Source organism: Pseudophryne corroboree, chromosome 9 (genome assembly GCF_028390025.1).
Source record: "Pseudophryne corroboree isolate aPseCor3 chromosome 9, aPseCor3.hap2, whole genome shotgun sequence".
NCBI lineage: Eukaryota > Metazoa > Chordata > Amphibia > Anura > Myobatrachidae > Pseudophryne > Pseudophryne corroboree.
In genome coordinates this window covers 54,160,097-54,172,733 of record NC_086452.1, presented here as the reverse complement: position 1 = coordinate 54,172,733, position 12,637 = coordinate 54,160,097, and the positions used below count along the sequence as shown (strand labels likewise).

The window sequence follows — 12,637 nt, the reverse complement described above, 5'->3', positions numbered from 1 at the left end:
CACTATTATCACCTGCTTAGTACATCTCCCCCATAGTATCACATTCTAGTTTGCAATTGGGAATGTATTACTTTATGGGGAGGAATGAACTTTTTTTTTGCGCACCAGTAAGCAACGGCCGCCTAACGGAGATATTCAATTGTTTTGGCGATCGGCATCAGTACCACGTGCACCAATCACTTATCGCGCCCAAATGCACTGGATTTAGCCACGTAAAAGTGACTATGCCCAGGCAGCGCTGAGCACCAGCAGCACTGGCACAGATGCTGCCCAGATGCCCCTACCCGTGGCTGTGCTGATGGGCGGTAGAGAGAGAGAGATATAAGGACTGAAGGAAAAGAAGAGGGGGGGGGGGGGAGAGAAAAGGACTGAGGGACGGGAGGATAGAGTGCAGCTACTGAGTCCTGCTACTGCCTGTCAGTGTCACCATCAACTGAATCCCAGGATCCTGGGAATTCCATGATTTAGGTGATTGGCCTCCCTAGTTAGTACCAAGCAGATCCCAACCCCCGCCCCACAGACCTAATAAGAGGGCACGTACATAGTAGATAGCAGAAGACTTAGCAAGGAGGGGTTCACTATGGTATGCCGGCGGTCGGGCTTCCGGCGACCAGCATACCGGCGCCGGGAGCCCGACCGCCGGCTTACCGACAGTGTGGCGAGCGCAAATGAGCCCCTTGCGGGCTTGCTGCGCTCGCCACGCTATTTTATTCTCCCTACAGGGGGGTCATGGACCCCCACGAGGGAGAATAAGTGTCGGTATGCCGGCTGTCGGGATCCCGGCGCCGGTATACTGTGCGCCGGGATCCCGTCAGTCGGCATACTGAAGACCACCCGCAAGGAGGTATGAAGTGAAAAGACAGGATGGAGGTGCACACCGATTAGATAACTGTTCTGTCATATCAAAGCGTATATCTGATTGGCAGTATTTATCGTATAGTGTGTACCCAGCATTAAGCAAACACAAAAAAAAAAAGTAACTTTGTATCTGGACCAAACCATCTTACAATGCAAGGGGTACAAATATTTGTATTTATTTGTACAGAAAGTATAATAATAATAATAATAATAATAATAATTTATATAGCACTCTTTCTCCAGTTGGACTCAAGGCGCTTATACAGTACATGCCAGCTGCTCTTGCATGTAGACCAGAGCCGGATTAAGGGGGGGGGGTCACAGGGGGTAAGTACCCCGGGCCCCCTGATCCAAGAGGGCCCTCTGCCACCCACCACAGATCGGATTTTAAACACCGACCCGCAGCGCGGCAACAGCAGGCATTAGCAGCTGAGCCGTCATACTGACAGCGCTGCACTGCTATGATGCGCTGCTGGCGAGCACCCACATTGAAAGCCCGCGCCGGCCCGGCTCTCAGTGTAAATGACTGCCCGTGCCGCGCGGGTTGCAAGGAGGATCCGGCGGCCCGGGCGGGGGCAGGAGAGAAGAGGAAATAGCGGGCCAGGCAAATCGACTGATACAGTATGTCAGTGGAGGGTGAAGGAGCATGCCGCAGCCACTGCAGCGTGTGCAGCCAGGCAGCTCAAGATAGGACAGTAAGAAATAAGTGCCCCCCCCCCCCGTAATTACCAGATTGCGCTGTGTGTGTGTGTGTGTCATACATGTGTGTAAATATGCTATTAGTTCAGTGTGTGGGGAAGACTTTGGGGCCCCCTGTCTTAAATGCCCCGGGCCCCCCAAACCCTTAATCCGGCTCTGATGTAGACCACAAATGCTGGACAGCTTTGTTAAACTGCAATGTAGATTTGGGTTTGGACAGGACCCTCTTATATCTAAAGCTGGTTACAGTACACACTACGCGATATATTTTGCAATCATGGTACCTGCGACCACTCTGTACAACCAGTGTATAGTGTGTACTACACAATCTGTCGTTAACACACATAGTTTGTATACATCGCCCCATCTAACGTGCTGCATGCCAGATGGGACGATGAGATATACAATGCTGTGCATTAACATTTCTGCACACCATATATCATATGTATTTAATATAACATCCAGTGGGCACTTTGGTGCACATGTCCCACCAAGCACTTGTACATTCTCAGGCACCACACCATTACCTGAGGACCCATGGGGTATTAATCTGGCCCTGCTTTTGTAGAAATATATCAATGCAGATACAATTGTAATTTTACTTGTCCAGAAGAAGCGCCATAGAGACAGTCACTATGATGAAATATGCACAGAAAGTCGGTTCTCTGTAGAGGATACTGTAAATTATACAGATCCAGTTTATTGAATATTTATGTAATATTAAGTTTAGGGCTATGTACACACAAGCCTTATGGTTATGCATCTAACATGAGTTTGTAGCGGACGTTAAGGGTTAGTGTGAACCCTTCTGGTTTCAATTTACTGATCCTGACAGACATCTCCTATATAATAGCCCAGATCTGGGACTCTGTGCCTAACGCTGGGCAGAGTCACAGTGCTAGGCGGAGTCACAGTCACAGATATGGCCAATTATATAGGAGATGGGTAAATGAACAACCAGCCCAGGATTCACTTTCTCTGGTATCCCAGCATGGCTGCAGGCACGGGGGGCCTAGGCACCGCGCTCTCCCTGGCCGGCGGTCTGCCCGGGGCACAGCTCTCCAGGGCAGCCCCTCTCTGTGCACCATGCTGCATGGGGGACTGCTAAGCTGCGTGACCCGGGGATCAGGACCCAACGCCACCCCGCCGCACAGCTCACCCGCAGCAGCCGGCCACCGTACTCCACCCTGTGCGGCAGGGACGTACGGTGAGCTACATGAAAAATGACTTTATACCATCAAGACTCTGGCACAAACATTAGTATGACAGGAAAGGCTCTGCCTCATCCAACCGCACGTCACTGCTGTGTGGAGACAGCAGCGTCATCATGTCTTCCGCTCCTCAACACCCTGAGCGGGTCTGGGGTGCAGCAGCTGAGGACATTACATGGTTCAAGCAATGGACCAGAGGTATGGACAACCCCACCAGTCCGCCACACGCGGCAGCCCTGCACCCGCCCATCCCATACCTGCAGGCACGCCTCCCCTACCTGCAGATAATACTCCATATAATACAAATATTGAACCCCAGAAAGGCGCGCAGAGGTTAAGGGGGCGTAGCCCCTTGCGATGGTGTGAAGAGCACCCATAGGGCGCGATGAAGCACCTAGTTATATATATTTATGCATGTACTCAGCGACCACATTACTAGGTATACCTGTTAACTAGTGTAAATATCTAATCATGTTGCTGCAATGTACAGGGGGATTCAAAAGTCGCAGTATACCATACTTGCTTACCCTCCCGGAATGGCCGGGAGGCTTCCGAAAAACGGGTGACCCTCCCGGCCCCCCGGAAGAGCAGGCAAGTCTCCCGATTTACGGGGGTCACCCCCTGCCCGCCGCCCACTTAACGAGCAAAGTGGGAGACCGGGCAGGCGATGACGCGATTCTTGTTGAATCGCGTCATCGTAACCACACCCCCTGCTGTATAATGCCGGTAATCGCGGCATTACACAGCGGGGGGGGGGGGGGGGTCGTGGCTTAAACGACGTGTTCCAGAAGCCACGCCCATTCCTCCTCCGGACCGCCCCCGTTCCGCCTCCAGTCCACCCCCGTTCCGCCTCCAGCCCGCCCCCCTGTCGCGTCACCTGACTGCCAGCCCCCCCTGCTGAGCCGACGGGCTGCTCTCTCCCGGAGAGAGCAGCCCAGAAGTCGGTAACTTAGATTCAAGATGGCCGATTTCAAGATGGTGCCCATGTTCGGTACATACCCTAAAAGATAGCCCACCACATCCATACCTTACTGGAGTATTCAGTTTTCCAATTTCCTGCACGGTTTTTGAAACAAAAGGGTATACTGCGACTTTTGAATAACCCTGTATAAAAGCATACAGGCTTTGTTCAAGAGGTAGAAAAGGAAGAAGAAATGGGATCTACGTGACTTTAACCGTGGAATGATTACTGATCTGCTGATCCCTTGCGATTCTCACACATAACAGCATAACAGTCGCTAGGATTTGCTAATAAAGAGATGGGGCAAAGGAGAATGCTTGGACTGGTTCAAGCCGGCAGGAAGTAACAGAAATAACCATGTTTCACAGCGGCGTGGCGTGCAGGAGGGCATCTCTAAATGCACAGCACATTGAACCTTGAAGTGGATGGGCTGTAGCGGCAGAAGACCACACCGGGATCTGCTCCTGTCAGCTGCCAACAGGACACTGAGGCTACAAGAGCCACGTGTTTACCAACACTGGATAGATGCTATTGGAAAAATGTCACCTGGTCTGACGCATCTCAATGTCTCTTTCAATATGCAGATGCAAGGTCAGAATTCTGGTGTAATCAACATGTGTCCGCGGATCTACCCTGCCTTCTGGTGGCGTAATGGTGTGAGGATAGTTTTATTGGCACACATACAGTATGGCTCCTTAATACCCACTGAGCGTAGTTTAAATGCTACAGCCTACTGTTACCCACGGTGCATCCCTTTATGGCAACAGTCAGTAGCAGATCTTGCCACGGGCAAGCAGGACTTTTGCCCGGGGCGCCGCCTTCCGGAGGGCGCACTGAGCCATCCGGAGGGCAAGATCCGCTGCTGCTGTGTGCCCCCCCCCGCTGCCGCTGTGAAGGGAAACTAGACGCGTACGCGTCTAGTTTCCCTTCGTGGAGAGGTCCTTTACTGTGCGGTGCGCGATGACGTCATCGCGCACCGCACATCATTTCAGTCTGTACAGGGGGCGTAAATGATCACGCCCCCTGTACGAAGCCACGCCCCCTATTGCCGCCCGGGGCGCACAGAGCGCCAGAACCGGCCCTGGCCACAGTCTACCCATCCTCTACGGCTACTTTCAGCAGTATAATGTTACACAGCACACGTCATCTCACGCTGGTTCCACCAACTTGGCAATGAGCCGACTGTGCTCTAATGACCGTCAAGGTCACCAGCTCTCAATCCAAATGATCAGCTTTGGGGATGTGGTGGAAGGCAAAATTTGCAGCATGGATGTGCAGATCTGCAGAAACTACAATATGACCAGTAACTAAAAAGGTGTATTCTAGCGATAGAGGGGTCATTTCCAGTAAAAACAGATGTAGATATACCACTCTTGGGTGTGCAGTCGGGCTCTGATATACTAACGCCTTGGTATATATCTGTGAGGCGGTGATATGCTGCCTTTCTGTCAGTAGCCTGTATGCATTGTTTACAGTGGGGTTTGTTTAGATGGTCATGTGACAGTTGGAAGTGTGCGGTTATGTTGGATGTGTGCGGTCGAATGCACGGTCATGTGATCTAATGTGTCCAATCACGTTACCGAGTTTTTCTGTCATTATACCATGTCATTTTATAACTACAGTACATTAGGTTCAATACAATTCCAAATTCATCGATTTCTCTGTAAAGGATGAACTTGATACGTGTGCTTTGCACAGAAAGTAGGCCTCCTGATGTGATTCGTGGGTGTGGCATTCCTGCAAAGCCACACCCCTACCCATAAGGCCGCACCCACCTCATTTCAGGGTCCCTTTTCTTAAGGTAAAGAAGCTGGGAGGTATGCTAACAGCCGTATAACGTCTGATCGCAGAAAATAAATAAATTACACTCGTAAGGTCATGAGGTGCTCGTAGTGCTATCAGATACATGCCCAATGCTGTTTTGAAACCAAATCAATAACACAAACTCAGTATAAGAAACGCCTTGTATTGTGATACTGTGAACACTTGTGCAAACATGTAATGTGGTCTCATACATGGCTCCCATGAAGGAGTTATCAATCAGAAAGCGATCTTCCATAGCCGCTTGGAGTAGCGCAGTGCACAGTTTGCGTGAAATTGCTCGCCTGGAGAAGGTTTCTCTTGGTGGTGTGCAGTGTACCCTAAAGAGAACCGCCATAAACAACAGTGTATGTGATCGATCACGACCTGGACCACCTCGAGTGCCCACAAAACAGGAGGACAAATTTATCAGAGTGTGTTCCAAATGGGACATATTCCAAACATATTCCTGATGGATACGAAGAAGAAAATTGTGTCAATCGCGACCGCCAATAACCGCCTTGTAGCTGGTGGCTTGAAGGGATGTGCTGAAGCCCAAAAACCATTGCTTAGGCCTATAATTAAAAAGAAGAGGCTATTGTGAGCTAATAAGCACAGTAACTGGACCACTAGTCAGTGGAAGAAGGTTCATTGCAAACACCAACAGAAGCTTGACGTGTTTGAGTCCAAGAGACGCAAGTTTGTTCGTCGTGTTACAGGCACGCGCATACTTCCTGTTTGCATTCAACCAACAATCAAGCATTGAGGAGGTTCCATTATGGTCTGGGGACGTTTTGTAGGTGGTGTGGTTGGTGACGTCATAAAAATTGATACCATGCCATCCCTTTCGGCACCCGCCTCATTGGCTCCACTCACTACAGCAAGATAATGACCTAAAACCTACCTCCAGTCTTTGCAAAAAGTTTGTTCAGTTAAAACAGCAACAGATGCTGAAGAATATGCTCTGGCCACCCAAGAGTCCTGATTGCAATCCAATTGAACTTCTTTGGGATCATCTGGACAGGTATGTTTGAGATGTGCAAGTGACGAGCCAAAATCACCTTTGGGAGTTGCTACAAAACAAGTGGGCTGCAATCAGAGCTGAAACTTTAGACAAGCTGACCAGCAGAATGTCCCGCGTCTCTACAGCTTTGATGGGTGGATACTTTGATGCAAGAGAAATTTAAGGAAATCAAAACTCAATTTAACAAGCGATATTCTTGTTATCAATCCTCAGCAATGATAAATGGTGCTCCAGCCAATCAGCTCCTAACTGTCATGTGTTTACAAAAATGACAGGAGCTGATTGGCTGGAGCACCATTAATCATGTGTAATGAGGGGTGGTATTCATGTGACCGCCGGTCAGCTGACCGACAGTCACATGACCTCCTCCACCAGGCCGACGGGTTACTATCCCGATGGTCGGCATGCCGACCAACAGGGACTATTTCCACTCGTGGGTGTCCACGACACCCATAGAGTGGGAATAGAACCCGTGGCGACCGTAGCTCGCCACCGAGCCCGCAGCGTGGCAAGCCCGTAAGGGGCTTGCTGCACTCGCCCCTCCCCGCCGGGATCCCGGCGTCGGTATGCTGCCGGGATCCCGGCGGTCTTCTGACCGCCGGTCAGCAGTACTACACCTGTAATGAGTGATAACAAGAATGTCACTCATTGTTTAATCTGCCCCTTTATTTGTAAGTAATGCGTACTAAACATTTTTGCCAAAATAAATATATATTCATCACAAACTAGCTTCCTATGTTCATTACTTTTCATAAAATCAACTATTTGGGTGGTGTATTGAATTTAATGAGCTGTAGTGTAGTGTATTATATATATATATATATATATATATATATATATATATATATATTACAGTTTCATTGCATTTTCCATTTATAGGTAAATTGCATTTGAAAATCCAGTAGAGACGGCTTTTTTTTTTTTTTTTACATTTCCTAATACTTTGTTTTGCCTCTACATAATTATACTTCACCGCTAATTACATTCAAAATTTTCAGGGACCAGATTATGGGGTCAATCCAATTAGGTGCGAGTCTACGTGCGAGTTTGTTTCATGAAATGTGCAGATTTCGCATGAATGCACCCACCCAAGAATTCACTAATCCAACTAGAAATGCCAAGTCGCAGTAGTCGTGGTGAAGCGGTACGATTTCTCTACTAAATGCGATCTGGGAAAAGTGCATGAAATCGTTGTGGAACCAACCTGAACCCCAGAAAAGTGACAATTTCATTAGGAAAAAGGAGAGTACCAGATGCTTTTGAAAGGTGTCAAATGGCTGATTGGGGGGGGGAGTTATGTTTAAGTAAAAGAATGCAAAAAGCTTACGAATTTTATTTAAATTACAAAAGGAATTAACAAAAAATGCAAAAAAAATAAAAATAAATAGAAAAAAAGGTGCTTTTGTGGTAATCTGCGGCCATTTTAAAGTAAAAAAAAAAAATGTATCCAAAGCAATTATTTTTGGTTGGAATTAATGCTTTCATTAAATTTGGGGTGCATAATCTAACAAAAAAAGTAGATTTGTGGATAATTTGAGGATTTTTTTTTATTATTATTATTTTTACCCCAAAACTGACATGTCATTATTGGTCCAATTAAGCTAATTAAAAACGTCCACATGCCTATCGGGGTGGGGGGGTTGGGGTGGCAAGTGGTCTGAAGCAATTCTCAACATTTTTTACTTCAAATAACGGTTTTCACTACCTTCTCACTCCCTCAGAAGGGTGTGTATGGAGAAACGCAAGTTTACTCTGGGGGAAGCGATGCGAGTTTGTAATTGAATTGCAAATGCAGTTTGTGGTGCAAATTTGCTGCAAAAACAGCTCACACAGGTCAGCTCACACCTAACTGAATTGACCCCTATATAAATATATATGGTTAGCAACTCATGACTGGCTACTGTGTTGCAAAAAACAAGAAAGGAAAGAAAATCCCCATAAATTATGATCAAATAATCTTGACACAATCACTCAAACCGTTTTCTTGAGTTTTACCATTAAAAGTCAGAAAAGTGGATTTTACAGCGTAAGGTTAGGCCGGTGACATTGTCAGGCTAAAATGAAAGCTTCATCCAATTTCGTCAGTAACATTATCTTATCCTAGGCAGAAAAGATTTCTCAGAGAGACTTCCTCTAAATGACCTGCAGTGAAGAACATCTGTAATAGTCTGAAGGAAAATGAAGGGCTGAGCATTCACAGCAAAATAAAAAGACGAAAGAAAAAAGTTCTTTACAATGTGTTTTGTAATGGGTCGCCAATATCCGCCTACAGCAGCAAACCACAGACTGGGATGTCCAGTAACGGTTCCAAAACAACAAATCAATTAGGGTTGAAATGATTTGATGCCTGACATCAAATCCACACATAGGTGACCCCTGCAGAAAGTGACAATGCAGTTTCCAATATGATCAATACTTAAACGTCTCCTGCTCCAATTAGATCAACAGGTTACAGCTGGAAAAGCTACAATTATTTCCATTGGCGTCTTCTAGGCAGTGCACAGTATCAGCTGCCAGGCAGACGTGTATTGCCTACCCAGCTTCTTTATAATGAGATGAGCCCCTCACCTTGGTGTAGTTTAGCGATATACTATCTTAGCACAATAAACAGTTTGCAAACTGCTTTCAAATGGGAACTTTCACGCTAACGAGCTTGAGGCCTTGACAGCACATAGAGGTTGACAGAAGGGAAGGGGAAAAAAAATATTTGTTGCAAAAACCTCAAAGAGCAAAGCAGAGAGGAGAGAAATATCATTTGCATCCAATGTATCTAATGTGATTCCACTGTTCTCCTGCACACAATGCTACAGCAGCACCGCACAGCTGAAGAAGGCTTCGTCCAATATTCAGTATAATGACAACACAACTGGTATTCATTCAGGTTGTCAGCCTCAGTAAAGACACCAGTACAATAAAATTAACATGAAAAAAGGAGCAAATTTAAAACCTTCTGTCGGCATCAATTGTCTGCACTAAGTACTGTGAACTTAGTTGCACATTTTAAGGGTTAAAATTCTTTTCACCCAGACCTCAGTCTCTGGTAGTGTTCCCTATAGTGCAGACCGGTCGTGTACTAAACAGTTTGGATAGATAGACAAGAAAACATGCAATAAGGACGATCTCAACATTAATGTTAGCAGAATTGCAGCAGGCACATCTCCAAAGCCTGATCTATTCTGCACCCACCACAGGGAAGTAATGATCCAGTAATATATTTTTTATTATATATATTAATATAGTATATATATTAATATCAACCCTCACATGCCTGGACTGATGGGATATTTAACATTTTCCTGCATCAAAAGTTCCATGCATAATCGATTTTATTAACCCCTTCCGCCGAGGCACCTCTGGCAGCCACAGGAACCGAACCAATAAAATAGAAATGCAATATTGATAAGTAAAAAAAACCCATTAATAGACGTTGAACTCTACTTGTGCTGATCTCTCATTTGTTCTATAATAAATGCAAGTGGAATCCGTTTGCGGATTCATCCCCACCTCCTGGGTTTAGAACTGGTAAATGATGAGGAGAAACAATCATACTTCTCCACTGCAAATAAGCTACCCCTTGCTGTAGCATCTGGAGATGTTCTGCTAATCACCAGCAAAACCTCAACAGGCAGAGAACCCTCTCCCAACTTCCACAGCCAAGATTCCCAAACACAATGCTGCTTTTGACAATACCACACACGGAACCTAATAATGCACTTCGGAACAATTGCAATTAATGAGGACGTATCGATCAGATTAATCAATGAAGTGTGGGGGGAGAGGGGGGTATAAACACACACACAAATAATCCTGGACAAATGAAATTACACACTGCCGGGTGTAATGACTACCTAGAGAATAGATGTACTGAGGCTAATATAGGTTGCAGCCTTCATTCCTTTATTCATAGGGGACACTGTGCACTTAACAGAGGGGGTTAATTTATTTACTCCTGGACATCCTATAAACATAGTACGAATATGCATATAGGTAGGTAGGGGTTAACAATTGCATTCGTGAAGGAGATGATGAAGGTAGATGCCGGATGACATGTCAGTGAGGGCTGCAAGAGGAATTTCAAACAATACGGACAGCGGCGCATCTGCATATACCTGTATTGGATGAGTTAACCCATACCACACCAGTCAGGAGTAGACATAAAAGTCTTTCCAGGTAATAAATAAGTGCAAAATACCCATGACAAAGTGCAGCTGCCCAGACTTTTGCGTAATAAGACCTGGGGGGGCATCATGCCTATGTATAAGGCGTTTGGAGGGATGCATATAATTAGGACATTCATCTAGCACAACCCTGTAGGATTGAAACAGGGTATGTAGGCTACGCTAGGCTTTCTCCCGTAACACCTGCAGAAGGTAGAGGGGCATTTCTTTGCAGCACCAGAGCTATGGGCAACCAATATATAAATGGGCTACTGGGCTGGCACCCCCCTGAGGGCTACTACGGGTGCAGATCAGGCGTGTTTTGGGTCTGGAAGTCGCTGGGTACAAGGTTGGAAATTATTCAGCCGGCAGCTACATGTACAGAGATGAGCTGGATGCAAATCAGGATAGGAACTAATTAGCACTGGCTACTAAGAGGGTGGCAATGGGGGGGGGGGGGGGGGGCAGTTGTTCAATGGGTCAGGACTTGGGGCATGCAGCCATACCATACCAGACAGGTAGGTGGTGGTGGGTGAAGGGGGGTCTTGGGGGGGGGCATTATTGGGCACTTACATAAAAATAATAAGACATTATTCAAGGTTGGGGAATGATTATTTTGCCAATGATGCCGGTAATAGGGGCAATAGGATAATTAGCAGACGTGCACTTACAGAGAGCATTGCTAGAGTGCAGTCCTGTCCTTCTGTCACTGCTTGTTGGGGTCCTGTCCCTCTTTTTTTCACCCCCCCTGCTCTTCTCCTCAGCTCCGGCTGCAGCTTTTCTCTGTATATCACTGTCCTCCTCACTCTCTGAGCCCTGGTTGCTGCTGCTGCTCCGATAGCGAGCCGTGACCGCGCGGCGCGCCACCCTCGACTCCCCGTGCCACCGTAGTAGTTGTGAGCGGCGCGCGCACAGAGACTCCTCCGCTGTCACACACACATGCGCGGCCGCTCTGAGTCACGGGAGCGCGGAGGGGGGCCGAGGCAGTGGCACCTGTTTCCCCCCGTGCGCGCGCGTATGGGGAAAGGGGTCGGCGGGGGCGCGCTCACCTGTGGCTGAGGTGTGTTTTCGGAAAATGTCTTTAAAAAAAAAAAAGATCTTCATTGAGTCCATTAACTGGTTATAGATTGCCTCTTCCTGGTCACTTATTCAATTATTTATATCACCATCTGTCATAGTAATGAATGACTAGATTTCTGTCCTAGGGATCCCATTATCGTTTTGAGTCAAGGTCCAATGGGTCACTGTTAATAAAGAAATCATTTTATGTAATGTCTGTGAGAAGACATCCTAAACCACTGCTTTCCCTATTGTACCACTTAGGACTGTGTATTATATACCAGCATTAAGCAAACTGGAAGTCCTCTGATTGCTGGGATTTCCATGCCACCTGGAAAAATAAAGGTTGAATACTTCTGCTTTATATTATTATTAGCATTAAAGCTGGGTAAAAGTCGTCTACATCGCCTAGTGTGTATGCATAATTGTGCGCTCCCGTGGGTTGTTAGCGACTGACTTTGGTTGGCCCTGCTGGCTGCATGGAAAGCCTAAAGATATTGCTAACGGTATATTGCACATCATCTAGTGTGTACGGCTAACCGGACGTCTTGATGATATGTCGGTCACGTTTAGCATCTTATTAATTAAAGACGATTATTAAAATTAGCCATTGCTCAGTCTAGAGTATACAGGAGCAACGATAAATCGTATACAAAGAAATTAAATACTATATCGTTCAATCGTTGGCATATTGCACAGTGTGCTCTCAATATCGCTTGTTCTGGGCTCAGGGGAAATCATCCCGAAAATTGGACTGAATGCATACCTGCCAACTTTAGGAACGAAGAAAGAGGGACTCTTGGCGCGGCTGTGCAGCACCCGGCCAGCAAAAGGGGCGTGGCCTCAACCAAGTTGGTATGGCTTTGCG

General features: G+C 46.7%; 1 protein-coding gene across 13 annotated transcripts in view; it reads right to left on the bottom strand.

Moving 5' to 3' along the window:
* The window catches only part of PTPRF (protein tyrosine phosphatase receptor type F), a 1,358,330-nt gene extending 1,346,643 nt beyond the window's left edge, over positions 1-11,687 (bottom strand). For 8 of the 13 annotated variants that reach the window (XM_063939348.1, XM_063939346.1, XM_063939350.1 and 5 more), the window contains exon 1: positions 11,382-11,686. The gene's annotated coding sequence lies outside the window, so the exon portion shown is untranslated. Of the gene's footprint in view, positions 1-11,381 lie in introns of all 13 variants that reach the window. The other 5 variants (XM_063939338.1, XM_063939337.1, XM_063939347.1 and 2 more) reach the window with 1 other exon arrangement.
* Between the last annotated feature and the right edge of the window lie 950 nt (positions 11,688-12,637).